This window comes from Cupressus sempervirens, chromosome 9, assembly GCF_028749045.1.
Source record: "Cupressus sempervirens isolate cs-2001-9-10 chromosome 9, ASM2874904v1, whole genome shotgun sequence".
Lineage (NCBI taxonomy): Eukaryota > Viridiplantae > Streptophyta > Pinopsida > Cupressales > Cupressaceae > Cupressus > Cupressus sempervirens.
The window spans coordinates 384,872,459-384,890,103 of NC_143126.1; positions in this window are offsets into that span (position 1 = coordinate 384,872,459).

Sequence of the window (17,645 nt, forward strand, 5' to 3'; positions counted from 1 at the left end):
AAAAAGGACTTGGTAAAGACCAAATCGAGTGGGCTGTAAACCAAACTTACAACCTAGATTTTTCCACCATTAAAACCAGAGAGCTGAAGTATGAAGCTTTTAGATATGAACTTATTAAATGAAAAATATTATGCAATGAAGAGTAGAAGAAGAATAATAGATTTTGGTATGCCTTCTTGTTTGCTTTCTTTCTATTCAAAATATGATAAAACTATTACAAAATCTAGGAGTATTTATCTTTGTAACTCCCCGCCAAGGGATCCAAAGAATTACCCTAGAGTTTCACTAAGTTTGGTAACATTTTTTTTTTACATGAAAGTAAATACCATACATAACTTATTCACAATAACGGAAGCAATAGCAATGTCCATCTGAAAGTAAACATAACATACATAACAGATTACATTCTTTAAAGATCCCTTAACGTTGAATTACATACAAGAATCCATCTAGTACAACATCCACATTAAATAATAATGATAAGTCCAATGTTTAAACATTACATTTCCAAATGCTCAATCATCCACTGTACATGTCACAAGGTATGACAAGCTCAAAGAATATACATATGTGAAATAAGGTACATCATCCTATTCCAATCCATGATACATCAAAGTAGAGATAATCACATGATACATCATCATAGAAGACATATACATCCATCATAAGATCAAACATAATAAACTAAGTGCACGGTTCCTCCCAACCGTTAATAGCATCATTAGACGATCGTGGGCCCTAGCCATCCCTCCGTGCGTAACATCCCAAATCACCGAATCATCAGTACTAACATAGTAGGAATGTCACTCCTAATATATACAACATCATATGCAAATAAAAGCATAAGTTAACATCATCTAACATATGCTAATCATCAATGAAAGGATACATATCCACCATCATTAAGGATGCATCAGCCACGATGTCTCAATGAATCTCAAAATGATAAGAGTGGAAAATACACTACCACCCGACCGCGTGGTACCAAAGTGGTCCACTCCCACTGTGCTAAGGAGATAATCTCAAGTCCCAAATAGGCTGTCAAAATCACATAGCACATCTCTCTATAAGTCCAGGAATCCTAAAAGTATACTAACTCAAAGGTTCCAAACACAAAATCTGACATCTACTTCCCAGAGGCACACAATGAAATGTAGGAACCTACTATGCAAGCAAGAAAGTGTCATCGCATTTATCACATACAAGATACCCTGGTAGTTAGCTAAACTTGACGGGTCCATACTGATCTCATGTGGCCACTAGTATCCTCTCATACTGACAAGGCATACTATGGAATGCAAGGTCGCAACCATGCGTCTCACTACTCCCATCCTAGCCTGTACAAGCACTCAAGGCATGGGTGAGAACAAAACACTTATCTTTTTAGGTTCATTCAGTTAGTATTAGATGTGAATGTTATCACTTATTAATCCAACTTACAATGAGTTACCCTGACTGCCTCTTAGGACCTCGGCCCCCATTGCAAGCCACTTCCTGTCACTACATGCAGATATCCTACCCTAATGCTCATGGACTCATAAATCTCAAAATTACAAAAGATAATCCATAATTAAAATCATCAAATATGCATAAAAGCATCAAATCTCCATGAGCAAACATCCATAGAAAATCATGAACACAACAGCTCTCTATTGGCAACTGAAGTATCACTGATAATCAAAAGTATCCAATGGTTCTCAATAACCAAAATATATCTCAATCATACTGATCGAAGACTCCAAAAATGGTTGAGTCAAACATGTCACAGCATGACATCATCAAGAATAAATCCACATCTTAGTCCCATCATGGCGACTAGAAAATAATCAAGGATAACTGATCGATGGCCAAAATAATGGTTAGGTCAAGAGTCTCATAAATAAAAAATCTGAACTATAACAATCAGTATTCACATCCAATACATAGAGCATTCCATCACATAACCATGGTTGGGTTTATAAAGATCGAGATTAAAACATCATCATGACATCACAATCACAAAACCCCCAAGCCTTTGGTAGACGTCCTATAACTAGTCTCAGTTTACGTTTCCAAGTTTAGAGAAAGAATTAGAGGAACATCTTGTACGTTTTTCCATGTATTGTTTTTGGATGGATAAAAGTTTTCCTTTATAAAACTAAAATCCAATTTCCAATTACAACATTCTGTTGAAATCGTTCCCCACCAACTTTTAATTAAATTTCATATACTTTATATATTTTATAATTTAAAACTATTAATTAAATTTAAATAGTTAAATTATAAAATTACAAAAATTTTCATTATTATAAAAAAAGAGTTCTTAAATCTTTTATCAAATAATTTTAAATTTATTAATAACATATTTACATATTACATATATACATATATATATATATATATTTATATTTAAATATATATATACATACATATATAATATATAAATATTTATTATTATCGAATAACATCGATATTTATTATTATCGCATTTTATAAAATTGAATAACATCGAATTCGATTGAAACAAAATAACATATGAAAACCGATTATGATTTCATTTATATCAAATGTTAAAAGAACTTTTAAACAAGCATATATACGTGACCCGCGGATCGCAGGGTACACTGCGATCGCAGGTACACTATAGACCGCAAGTACTCTGTGGTACCACAGTCCGTTTGGCATTGCCACCGGCGGGGGTGAAAAAATCACGTCCCCTCCGCCCATTCACATTTTAAATTAAATTTTTTAAATGTTGCATTTTATTAAAATGCCTTCCTTGATCGCGATGCGTCATTCACTCGCTGTGAAATATGTGACATTCGGATTTTTAATGAAATATATATATGTATACATGCATATGTATATGTGTATATATATATATATATATATATATATATATATATATATATATATATACAAAATTTAATCAAATATCACAGTTTATAGACATATATATATATATATATATATATATATATATATATATGTATTCAGATTTGGAAATATAAATATATATATAAATTTTAGTTCTCAGAATTTTCCTATAAGTTTTTAAATCACAAAATTATCCAAATATTAATCTAATGGATTTGGCCACAATTTAAACCCTAGCCCCATCTTCCTTTCAGATCTATGCAAATAAAATTCTCAAATAAATTTTATTTGCCCATATTAAAAATGTATAAAAATATGAAATTCTTTAGAAGACATACAAAAGACACAAAGAAGACAGGGAATGCAAGATGCGAAAATAGCATAAGTAAAATCGCAAGAATCTACTCGGATTCTGATGCTAATTCGCTTCTTCCTCAGAAAACCTGCAGAGCAAGCTCCCTTCTTCAGAACTCTCGAATCCTCCAATGCTCCAATTGCACTCCAAACGCTATGTCTAAGCTTCTAGGGATGCCTGAATATAAAGAGATCTTAGGAAACCTCTAGAATGCTTCTAGAAACAGCTAGAAGGTGTCACCAACTAAGCATGGGTCTTTTCCAACCTTTTGATGAGTCATAGGGTTGTAGACACCATGTGCTTAATTGATGCACTAACCCCCGTGTTGTTGACACATGAGAAATAGGAAAGTGCATTAATTCCTATGCAAGCTTATAACTCCAATTTACTTTTTAAAATAATTTCTATTTAAATTTTATAACTTTCATTTTAATTTTTATAAATTTTATTATTATTATTTTATTTATTACTTTATTATTATTTTATAATTATTAATAATTTTAATTTACTAATTTTCTTTTATTTAATCCTTTTTCCTCAATTCATTCTCATTTAATTAATTATACCCAAAATATCAAAGATCATGATATTTTATTAATTTTTTCCAAAATAATTAATTTATTAATTAAATCTATTTATTAAGACTTAATTAATAGAAAATTCACCATAGACCTCCAAGATAAAATATGAAAACCCATCATAGAACAAATCATACAAAATTAGTCTAAAGGGTTAAAAATCACAAATTATGTCATCCGACACATTCGGTGGGTACTCAACTCTGATACTTGTCCTAACTCACAAGGACAAAAGGTTTTAGGGTTTGGGATTTAGACTTGAGAATTTATCTCCCTTCTCTTATCATTGAGATAGTATAATAGGGTACACTCATCCTGGCAATTCAAGGAAGTCGATACTCGATACTTGCAACCTGCAGAAAAACCATGCATGTACATACAATATATAATGCTAAGCTAAACAGACAATGGCAGGAAGTGGTGCATCATGTAGATCCCAACTAAGCAGGTGACTACGACTCCCTTCCTTAACCACATCAGAAATGCCATACAATAAGAAAACACACACACCATACACATGCAAGTATGGGGTAAGTATCCATAATAAAACACATGAGATAATAAACCATCTAACTAATCATCATTAATAACTGAAAACAATATAATGATCATCATGTATGCATGAAATGTACAATCTAAATGATCACATCATATAACCACTGAATCCATAACATAATGTCTGATAGTCTCAAAACAATACCACTAATCCATCATCATAATACTAGTCCATCAAAGTCTAATAATAATAGCAACAATAAGTCTAGAAAAGATGTGAATGAGGGTAGGCACTACATCCACCCCCCCTTGGATTAGGCTTACTCCTAGAAGCCTACAAACAAGTAGGGATATAACTCCTGTAATCTAGCTGCATCCTCCCAAGTAGCTGAAGAATCATCAATAGGGTCCCATTGGACCCTTACTTGCTTGATGGTTCGACCCCTGAGGGTCAACCCCTGCTGCTCCAGAATACGAAATGGCTCCAAAGCCAGCTGCCTGTCCTCTACCTGCAACACATTCCAATCAAGAACATGCACAATATCAGGAATATACTACCTAAGCATTGAAACATGGAAAACATCATGAATGCGAGCTAGGATGGGCGGTAGAGCAAGATGGTAAGCAACCGGGCCAATCCTCTCTAGAATCTCGAATGGTCCCACAAAATGAGGTGCTAGCTTAGAACACTTTTCGTACCAGATTGGACTCTTTCGCGGTTGCACTCTCAAGAAAACCTTATCACCCACAACAAACTGCTTATCTGTCCTATGAGCATCGGCATACTTCTTCTGCCTAACCTGTGCCGTAGTCAAATGCTGACAGATAAGCACTACTTGTTGCTCCATATCATGAAGCATCTCAAGACCCAATAGAATGCGATCCTCGAGGCTATCTCAACTCAATGGTGTACGACAAAGGACGTCCATATAATGCTTGAAAAGGTGCCATGCCAATAGAACTATGATACCCATTGTTGTAAGCAAACTCCACTAGGTAGAGATAGTCCTCCCAATGTGTCTGCCTATCCATCACATACATCCGTAACATATCCTCCAAAACCTGGTTCACCCTCTTTGTTTGACCATCAATCTTTGGATGATATGCCGAACTAAAGTTTAGCTGTGCTCCAAGCTCATGCTGCAATGATGTCCAGAATGCGGATGTGAATATAGGATCCCTGTTAGAAATGATCTTTTTAGGAATACCATGTAATATCACAATGTCACGCATGAAGACATTCGCTATAGAAGCTGCTGTGTAGGAAGACTTGATTGGTGAAAAATGTGCCACCTTAGTCAACCGATCAACGGTAACCATGATAGCATCATGACGTCAAACTGTCATAGGTAATCCTACTATAAAATCCATGGAGATGATATCTCATTTCCAAGAAGGAATGAGATTAGGCTGCAAAAGTCTAGCTGGGTGCTGATGTTCTACCTTGACTCTCTGACACTCAAGACACCTAGCCACAAAATCAACAATATCTCACTTCATCCCGGACCAAAAGAACAAATGTCTCAAATCAACATGTATCTTCTTGACACCTGGATGTGTTGAGTAAGGTGTACGATGGGCTTCTGCCAGAATCAAGGTGCGAAGCTCATCCAGTAATGGCACATAAATCCTCCCCAAATGTCTCAAAAGACCATCTGATTCTTGAATGTAACTTGTAAACTTACCTTCCAATGGTCCTCCTGAATCTATCTCTCTACACACTCCCTGATACCATGAATCCGTAGGAAGTGCCTGAAGAATCTGACTCCTCAAATCCACACTAAGAGTCATCGATGATACCACATGTCTCCTGCAACTCAAAGCATCTGCCACCACATTCTCCTTACCATGAATGTACTTAACCTCAAAATCATACTCGCATAGAAATTCTATCCATCGTCTCTGGCAAGCATTCAAATTAGGTTGAGTAAAAATGTACTGAAGACTACAATCATTGCTATGTAGCTCAAACCTATGCCCCAACAAGAAATGTCTCCATCTTGTCAAAGCATGAACTACTGCTACTAACTCAAGATCATGCATAGGGTAATTTAGCTCATGATCCTTGAGCTTGCGTGATTCATACACAATCACCCATCAATTCTGCATCAACACTGCTCCAATCCCTTCAAGAGAAGCATTTGTACACACCATGAAATCACCTTCTGGATCAGGTACAGCTAAAATGGGTGCACTGGTCAAAAGCTCCTTGAGCCTCTAAAAAGCTTCCTCACATTTCTCTGTCCACACAAACTTCTTACCTTTCCTCTAAACAGAAGTGATAGGATGTGCTATCCTAGAGAAGTTTTGGACAAATCTATGATAATAACTAGCTAGGCCCATGAAACTACAAATCTCTTACACATTAGTTGGTATCGGCCAACCTATTATCGCCTGAATCTTGGTAGGATCCACTGAAATACCATCACCTGAGATGACATGCCCTAAATACCAAATCTATAATTTGAAGAATTCACACTTAGCTACATTGGCATAAAGCTTATTGTCTCTTAAACACTGCAAAACCAACCGCAGGTGTTCCTCATGCTCCTTCTAAGTCTTAGAATATATCAATATGTCATCAAGAAACACGAGAACAAACCTATCAAGATATGATCAAAAAATACCATTCATCAAACTCATGAACACTGATGGAGCATTAGTTAAGCCAAAAGGTACCACTGTGAACTCATAATGCCCATAGCGAGTTCAAAAAGCGGTCTTGTGAATATCAGCTTCCTTGATGTGAAGCTGGTGGTATCCTGAGTTAAGGTCAATCTTGGAGAATACTGTAGCTCCCTTGATTTGATCAAATAAGTCATCAATCCTAGGCAAAGGATACCTATTCTTAATAGTCACCTTATTCAACTATCTGTAGTCAATACAAAGGTGCAAAGAATCGTCTTTCTTCTTCACAAAGAGCATTGGAGCTCCCCATGGTGATACACTAGGTTGAATGCTCCCTTTGGCTAGAAGTTCCTCTAGCTGAAGATGTAGCTCACCCAATTCCTGAGTAGTCATACAATAAGGAGCTTTAGAGATAGGCTCCGCTCCAGGAATCAGATCAATACTAAAATCAATGTCCCTCTTTGGAGGCATGCCTGGAATATCACTTGGAAAAAACATCTGTGTACTCCTGCAAAATTAGGTGATCTAAAGTCTTCCTCACAGGATCTTCCTCATCAAGATCATTTACCATAACAAAAAATATCGGACATTCCTTACGAAAACTTTGCTTCATTTGCATAGCAAAAATCATCTACAAAGATATAGGCCTTGGTATCCCAACTATCTTCACATCATTCCCTTGGTCATCTTGGCACAAAATAATCTTCTTCCTGCAATCTATACTGGCTCTATGAGATCCAAGCCAGTCCATGCCTAAAACCACATCATAGGAGCCAAGGGGTATGACTCGAAGATCCACTGTAGTATCAAAGCTTCCTAATCTAAGCCCACACTTATGAACTACAGAGTCTGTGTAGACCTTTATGCCTAAGGCTAGTTCCACTTGCCAACCATGATCTTGCTTCACCACATCCAACTTACACTTAGAAACTATAGATGGTGAAATAAATGAATCTGTAGCTCCTGAATCATAAGCCATTTGTTTTCCATGTGCTTTCAACATGATATTTCCCTTGTCTATTTCAAACTAAAAAACATCATACCCCAACAAGTCTGAAGGAAAAATAACATCATTTCCTATATGGCATTCAACCTTTGAAACAACTTTTGTATTTGAAAAATCTTTAGTACTCAAAGATAAAAACACCTCCAAAATATCTTTATCATTTTCCATTTGATCAAATACACATGATTTATCAAGAAAATCAATAAGATTAGAAAGATCAGTGCACATACCTTCACTAACTAAATAGAACAATTCAGGCATAATTCTACCTAAGTCATCTCCTTTGGGACTCCTTTGCTCAATGACTTCTGAAAACTTTTCAATAATTTCTACCTCATACAAAGAATCATTAAGAGGAACAACTAATGAAGATTGCAACTGTGATACCTCAACAATTTGGATATTTTTTATGTTATGATTTTACCCCATGTATACACTCCAAATTGTCAAAATCCAAGAAGCTTTCTTCATTCCTTTCCATTTTTGGATCTTCATAAAAGTGCACCAATTCTTTCTCAAGCAGTGAGAGTTGTATCTTTGATGTTTCATCTTTGCAAGGAGTATTTATTTGGCTGATTGATGATCCTTGGGGCCAAGACACTTCAATAAACGTATCTGAATGCTCTCTATCTTCTTGAGAAGTATTCATTTCATGCAAATTCTCAAAACCATAAGGTTGCTCCTCAAAGCATGAGTTTCCATTATTTTTAGTACAAGATTTATATTTTAGAGTTATAGAAGTTTGAAGCTTTTGATTGTCTATACTTATAGCAACAGGAGGGATTAAATTTTCAACATTGGAATTTTGAAGTTCTAAAATAATAAAATCAAATGGGGCACTTACATTTAAATTCATCAAATTTCCATCATTCTGATTATGGAAGCTTACTTCTATTTGCTTCATGTGAGGTTTAGACATTTCTTGCTGCACCTCTTGTTTATCCAAGACTGTATGATGGTCAAAAATATGGAGAAAGGTTTCCTCATCATCACCATCCAACTCTTCTTCAAGCTGTTACATCTTTCTCTTGTGTTCTTGGAGAACTTTTAGTTTATGAAATCTAATGCCAATACCTTGCCATAGATGAGAAGGTTTGTGACCATCTTTGGTATTAAAGTTTTCTTTTATAGCAAAAGATACACTCTCCTTATAGTGCTACCAGAAAATTTTCAACACTTTATCATTCATTTACATTATTTCTAAAATGGTGTGATCATATTTCTTGATTCTTGTGATCTTTTGATTTTTCATGGTCATTTCACAAAGTAGTTGGTCTTTCACATCCACCTCTAGTTCTTCCTCAAGAAACAACACTTTTCTCTTGTATGTTTTGAAATCCTTCAGTATGTGAAATCTATGGTATAAATTTCTCCACAACCGAGGAGAGTTGTGGTCCTCTTCAATGCTAAGATTGGTCTTCATGACAAGAGAAATAATTTCTTTAAAATAGTCTAAGAACTCATTTAAAACTCAACCACGTATTTGATAAAGTTCTAGCAGGGAAGGATTAGACCTTCTCTTCTCCATAATGTTAACATTCGACATGGCCTTTATATAAAGTCACCGATCTCCTGCACACAGAGATAATAATAGAACTAAGGAAACAATTATAAGTTTAGGATATAGGGTTACAAGTTTAGGGTTTAGGGGCTACTATGGTTAGAGATTGATAAATCATTTAACTCTTCACATAAAATTAGATATAGTCTCATAATAATCTATTTTAAGAATGTAGATCATTGAATCGATCAACCCTTTAATCATAGTAAGCTAGAATCTTATAAGAAGCCATTGAGAGGCTACATATCACTAAATTGGTCAATCCTTCACTCAAAATTAGCTATATTCTTATAACAAGTCATTTAGGGTATAGGGTTCATAGTTTAAGGTTACATGTTTCAAGTTTAAGGTTTAAGGTTTAGGGTATAGGTATAGGGTTTTTGGTTTAGGGTAAAAGGCTTAGGGCATAGGGTTACATGTTTAGGGTTATAATTTATATTTTAGTATTTGGGGTTGACAATAAAGGGTTTAGGGTTATAAGTTTAGGGTTTAAGGTTATAGGTTTAGGATTTAGGGTTTAGGGCTATAGGTTTAGAGTTTAGCATTTAGGGTTCAAGGTTTAGAGCTTAGGGTTTAGGATTTAGGATTTAAAAAATAGGGTTTAGGGTTTAGGGATATAAGTTTAGGGTTTACAATTTATGATTTGGAGTTACATGTTTAGGGTTTCAGGTTTAGGATTTGGAGTTACAAGTTCAGGGTTTAGGCTTTTTGATTACAAGTATAAGTTTTAGTGTTTCTGGTTTATGATAATTTAGCATTTAGGGTTTAGGGTTACTAGTTTAGGGTTATAGGTTTAAGGTTTAGGGTTAAAAGTTTAGAGTTAAGGGTTTAGGGTTTAGGGGATAAGGTTAGGGATTGAGGGTTTAAGGTTGCAAGTTTAGGGATTTTGGTTTAGGGTTTATTATTTAGGGTTAGGGTTATAAGTTTTGGGTATAGGGTTACAAGTTTAGGGTTTATGGTTTAAGGTTTAGGGTTTAGGGTTTAGGGTTTAGGTCTTAGGGCATATGATTTAAGGATTAGGATAAAGTGTTTACTATTTTGGGTTTATGGTCTAGGGTTACATGTTTAAGGTACAATGTTACAAGTTTAGGGTTTAGGGTTACATATTTAAGGTTTAGATTTTAGGGTTATAGGTTTAGGTTATAGGGTATAGGGTATAGGTATAGGGTATAACATATAATGTTTAGGGTTTATAGTTTAGGGTTACACACATAGGGTTTCAAGTTTAGGGTATAGGGTTACATGCTTGAGGTTTAGGGTATAGGGTATATGGTATAGGGTTACATTTTTAAGGTTACATCTTTAGGTTTTAGGGTTTAGAGCTAGGTTTACAAGATTAGAGTTTAGAGTATTATATTTATGGTTTAGGGTTTAGGGTTAAGGGTTTAGGATTTAGGGTTACATGTTTAGGATTGCGGATTTAGGGTTATAGGTTTAGGGTTTAGAATTTAGGATTTAGGGTTACAAATTTAGGGTTTAGTGTTTGGGGTTTAAGATAAAGGGTTTAGGGTTACAAGTTTAGGGTTTAGTGTTATAGGATTTAGGTTTTGGGTAAATGGATTAGGTATTAGGGTATATGATTATAAGTTTAGAGTTTAGAGCTACAAGTTGAGGATTGAGGATTGAGGATTTAGGGTTTAGGGTTTTTAAGTATAGGGTTTAGGGTTAAAGTGTTACATGTTTAAGGTTTAGGGTTTAGGTTTTAGTGTATAGGGTTTAGGATTGTAGGTTTAGGGTATAGGGTATAGGGTTACAAGTTAGGGTTTTTGGTTTTTTATTACTGGTTATTGGTTTAGGGTTCCATGTTTAGGGTTTAGGGTTACATGTTTAGGGTCTAGGGTTTAGGGTTTATTGCTCAAGGTTACATGTTTAGGGTATAGGGTTACACATTTAGGGCTTAGGGTTTAGGGTCTAATTGAAGGTTAGAGATGACTAATGAGGCTAATCTAAGGTTTATTTAGTCCATATTTTTATATGCTTTGATGGTCAAGACTTGAGAAATTTATTAGTTTTTGATGAACCTATGCAGACTATTTATAGTTATACTGTCATACATGTGCACTTTGGCATTTCTAAGGTTTGATTAATATGATATATATATATATATATATATATATATATATATATATATATATATATATATATATATATATATATATATATATATATATATATAATATGGTTACATAGAATGGAATAATGTATAGTTTTTTGTCTTCCATTGATTGGGTAGTTCTTTCTATAGCAATGTGATAAGAGAAAAGCTAATATGAGAAAACTTATTATGAATTTTATCTTGATTATGTCTTGTGATTTTTGTATGTGCACACTAATATTTTAAAGGAAAATGATGAGTCAATAATGGAAGAAGAGATTAGCATCAGAAGACAAAGTGTTGATAAGGAAATGGTTGACTATTTTGAGTTCATAATAATCCCATAACCTTTCAGTTATTAGTTATTGTTATTGGATAGGTCAAAGTGATTGTCAAATCATTATGGAATAGATCTAGAAGCCATGAACTCTTGAATTCATGTGCAAATTAAGTGCAACCCATTTCTACATTAAATGATGTTGTGTGTTATCAATCTTGTCATATCCCTGATGTTGAAGGATCCTAGATCTTAGGAGTTTTGTTTTATGTTAATTTTATAAATGAGTTGGAGTTTAGAATGTTGAGTTTGTTTATCAATGGGAAAATATCTTGTAATCCAATAGTAGTGATAAATACAATTCTATTGCTTCAATGTGTACTTATGTGTAGTTCATAATATAATGACATTTACACTTCTTAATCTTTGAGTTCTTATTTATTCATTCTTTTGTGGGGTCCCACATAGAAGTTGAATATAGTTCGTATCTAGGTAGGAATCAACCTTTCATTGCCATAGAAAAAAAGCATTTTAGAACTCTATTTCTCTTACAACCATATGGGTATAGGTAAATAGTTAGTTTCATATTTGTACCTTCATTTTTGAGTACTAGGTTAAATTGCCATTTCATTTCCTAGCTTAGTATTTATTTCAGCATTTTGTTGCAAGGTCACAATGACATATTAGACGAATTAGAGAATATACTTTATGGGCATCGTTTCAAGTTTACATCCCTGGTCAATAATTTAATGAGTTTTGTATGTCATTCTAGTACATTACCTAGCAATGATTGTATGCAGAGCCAATGTAAGAAAGATGTCCAATCCTTAGATATAGAGTCATTATATTGACCAACCATTTTTGGCATCAATTCTGAGGACACAAACTAATTATTAATTCATTTGAGTTACATAATTTTACTATTTTTTTAGTGTGAAGATTAGTATTATAGCCTTTGGAGGCATAATTTACACACACACACACACACACACATACACACACACACACACACACACACACACACACACACACACTTGAGGACTTGAGAAAGGAAGAGTTCATTGGTTTCAAGAGATCAATTCCTAGTATGTTCAAACTAATTTTATATTCAAATTTATAGCTTTCTATATGAGTAGATATCTCCAATTATTATGGTTAGTTAGCATACCCATCTCCATATTATGACAAAAATATATATCAAGATCTTTATTAGTCATATACACATAGTCAGGATGCTAGTTTTACTCCTCCAACAATAGTTTATCAGAATAATCAAGGTTGTTATCAAGCTCAAGATTCTAAGATTCAACATGAAATACAAGAGTTTAAAGAGACTAGAAAACAACATGAAAAATGAAGAGATATGTTGTAGGGTTTTAAAAACTAGATAAACGAGCCTAAGAAACAACAAAACTTTCAAGTATAGCTCAATGAGTGTTCCTATCAAGCTTAATTTCATGAGCAAGACATGTTAGCTCATCAAGAACATATCCATGAAGAAAAAATGAAATAAACTCATAAAATGAATAAAATATTTGGTAATAAAATGGCTCAAGAAGGAACCAATATGAAGATATTCTTGTTGAAAAAGAATATTAGTATGATGCACAAAAGTGGAAGTATGAGGAAATTTTTCAAAGAAATTTGAGATCACATGAGGAATTCCATGAGAAGGAGCTACAAGATCAAAATAATATAATTAAAAGGTTGGCTACCTCATATAAAAAAAGAAGCTCAGACAATAAATGGTGTTTCAAATCAATGTAAAGAAAGAAAAAATACAACCCCAAATGATCAACCAATCCAAAAGAATACATCTACTCAAGAGGAGGCTTAATCATCTTTAATGCTAGTTTAGATTTTTGATTAGCAATATGAAGTGAAAATAATAGAGTTTGAAAAGAATCTTGATGATCAAATTGTAGAACATAAGGCACATATACTAGTAAAACTTGTTGAGCAATATTCTTCCAAGATTATTATTCCAAATTTTGTACAGGAGCCCTTAAAGAAAGAGACTTATACTCAGATGTGGACATCCATGACAGATTTTAGGTGTGAGTAGGTTTCATCTTTTAATAAGTGTTTCAACACATATTTCAAAAAGTTATAATAGAAATACACAACTTCTCCCCTTTAACATCATCATAGAAATGTATACCTCAATAGCATAACATAAAATATACAAAAGAGGTAATGCTCTCTTGAGTAAAAGTGGTATGACACCTATATAATGATGATGAAGATAGACAGATGTGGACTTGTATGATGGATTACAAAAATTAGTGAAATGCCCTTTAGTTCTTATCAAAAGACAAAAGAATATGTTCCTATAGTCTCCCCCCATTTCTAAAAAGTAGAAAAATGTCAAGAAAGAAAAAGAGAAACTAGTAAGGAGAAGCCCTAGGGAGAAGCAAAATTTGTCTGTAGACAAAAAACAACCCAGGTCCATAGTTTATCCTAAATCTTTTAAGGCACTAGAACAAGAAATAAATGAACATGATAGTTAACAACAAGGTTTGTCAAATTTACCACCTAAGATTGAAATAAAAAAGATGAAGAATGTATAATAATTGAAGATGATTCTAGTTTTGATGAAGAAAAAATTATATTTTAGAGGATGAGTTCATCTTATCAAGAGCCCCAATTAATTAATGACTCTTTAAACTTAGAAAATGACAATGTGTCAGAGGAAGACATCCTTATGGAAGATGACATTCCAGAGTCACCTCTTGTAACATCAGGAGGAAAATTTTATGAAACAGATTTTGGGGTCAATATGAGTTTGGTAAATGAAGTGCTAGAAAAAATGCTCAAATAGGGCTTAGATGCATTGGCTTGGGTTGTCCAATAGTTTTATAAACTAGAGGAGATGAGAGTAGAGGAGACACACCATGTAAGGATTGAAATTCCAGTTAAACATGATATTATTGTTCCAAATACAATGAGAGGAGACCTTAGCATGAATACCAAGTTAGGTGCCTCCCCCTTTATAACATTACTCTCTATTATCTTTTAGTTGACCAATTAATTAACTTTGGAACAAGAACAATGGATGCAACAACAAAAAATGTTGAACCAAGTTATTGATAGTCATTTTCAGGATCTCTTGGAAAAGAATGAAGTAGAGCAGTTACAAACCAAGCTTACCAAGGTAACCTCAATGATATATGAACTTATGAGCTGTCATTCTCCATCCCCTATTTATGCATTATTCTTGACATAACAATTGTTGAATTATCAGATGACGTGTAATGAGGGACAAATATTCATCCTTGGTTGAGCCCTTTGATTTTTCACAAGATTTTTATAGTTCTCCTACAACAATACAAAACCTCAATGATACCTAAACTTATTAGCTATCATTCTCCATCCCTTATTTATGCATTATTCTTGACATAGCAATTGTTGAATTATCAGATGACGTGTAATTAGGGACAAATATTCATCCTTGGTTGAACCCTTTTATTTTTCACAAGATTTTCATAGTTCTCCTACAACAATACAAAATTTATTGTGTGAATTTTTGCTTCATAACCTTGCAGTACCTGACAATAGAGAATGAATCCCTTATTTTATGTTAGGGATATTCATTTAAGAGCCCTAATGTTATGGATCCAAAATTAAATGAATAGGGAAGTACATGCCAAGTCTTATAGGGAATCAAAGGAACAAATTCCCCTATACTTAAGGCATGAAGCTAGAGATCCTAAGACTAGTTATTATGATTGGTTAAAAAATTACCCCATCTAATATAGGAAGTCATTTGATTTATCCCCTAAAAAATGCAACATTTGATGGGTATGATAAATAGATGAGATAGAGCTACCTAGGTCTATAAAAATAATATAGTGGATATGTGCTAGTATGATTGAGGATCTTAGAAAAAAAGAGCCACATTCACCTTAACTTCATTTTGGCTAACAGACTAGCTCCTTGGTACATAATGTTAGGTAGGGTTTGAAAATGTTCTTGGATTCCTCTTACCTTCCTACCACCTATGCTTATTTCTCCTTTGTTGGGTAATGCTGAAAATCTAAATGATTATGACATGGAAGAGGTGGTAAGAAGATGGAAAAAACATAGAGACAAAAAGGGCTTTTACTAGAGCTTTGCAGAAGGAGGTACATGACAAAAGACTGCTACAAATTATAGAATGTTGGCTAGGTTAAAAAAAACTTCACATTTAATGGAGGACCAACAAAAAAAAAGTTGGGGGAGAATGATGAGGCCAATCTAAGGCTTATTTAGTCTATATATTTATATGCTTTGATGGTTAAGACTTGAGAACTTTATGATTTTTTGATGAACTTATTTAGACTATTTATAGTTATACTATTATACGTGTGCACTTTGAAATTTTTGAGATTAGATTATTATGCTATATATTATATGGTTACATAGAATGGAATGATGTATCTTTCTATCTTGCTTTGATTGGGTAGTTGTTCCTATAGCTATGTGATAAGAACAAAGATAATATGAGAAAACTTATTATGAATTTTATGTTAGATATGTATTGCAATTTTTGCATGTGCATGCTAATCTTTTGCAATAAAATTTAAAGTCAAAAATCAAAGAATAAGTCAACATCAGAAAACAAAGTGTTGATAAGGAATTGGTTGAATATTTTGAGTTCATAATGGTCCCATGACCTTTTAGTTATTAGTTATTGTTATGAGATGAGTCAAAGTGATTGTCAAACTATTATGGAGTAGATCAAGAAGCCATGAACTCCTAAATTTACATGTAAATGAAGTGCAACCTATTCTTGTATTAAATGATGTTGTGTTTTCAATCTTTTCATATCCCTAACTTTTGAGGATCCTAGATCTTAATGTTATAAATAAGCTAGAGTTTAGGTTCTTGAGTTTAGTTATCAATGGGAAACTCTCTTGTAATCCAAAAGTAGTGATAAATACAATTTTGTCTCTTCAATGTGTATTTATGAGTAGCTCATGAATAGAATTATATTTACAGTTCTTAATCTTTGAGTTTTTATTTATTCATTCTTCTATGGGGACCCACACAGAAGGTTAATATAGTTCATATATAGGTAAGAATCAACCTTTCATTTCCATAGAACAAAAGTATTTTAGAACTCTATTGCTTTTGCAACCGTATAATGATAGAACTATTGGTTGTTTCCTACAACATAAGTAAATAGTTAGTTTCATGTGTATAGCTTTATTTATGAGTACTAGGTTAAATTTCCATTTAATTTCCTATCTTAGTAGTTATTTCAGCATTTTTTTGCAAGGTAACAATGGCGTATATTAGATAAATTAGAGCTTACGCTTTGTAGGCATCATTTCAAGTTTACATCCTTGATCGATAATTTAATGAGTTTACTATGTCATTCTAGTACATTACCCAACACTAATTGTATGTAGAGACAATGTAAGAAGGATGTCCAATCCTTAGATACAAAGTCATTATATTGACCAACCAACTCTTCACATAAAATCAACTACAATCTCATAATAAGATATTCAGAGAATGTAGATCACTAAATTGATCAACCCTTCAATCAGAGTTAGCTAGAATCTTATACAAAGTCATTGAGAGGCTATAGATCATTGAATTGGTGAACCCTTCACTTAAAATGAGCTATTTTCTCATAACAAGCCATTAATGGTATAGGATTTAGGGTATAGGGTTCACAGTTTAATATTACAGGTTTAGAGTTTAGGTTTTAGGGTTTAGGGTTTGACATTTAGGCTTTAGGCTTTAGGGTTGAGGGTTTAGGTTATAGGGTATAGAGTTACATGTTTAGAGTTTAGAGTTTAGGGAT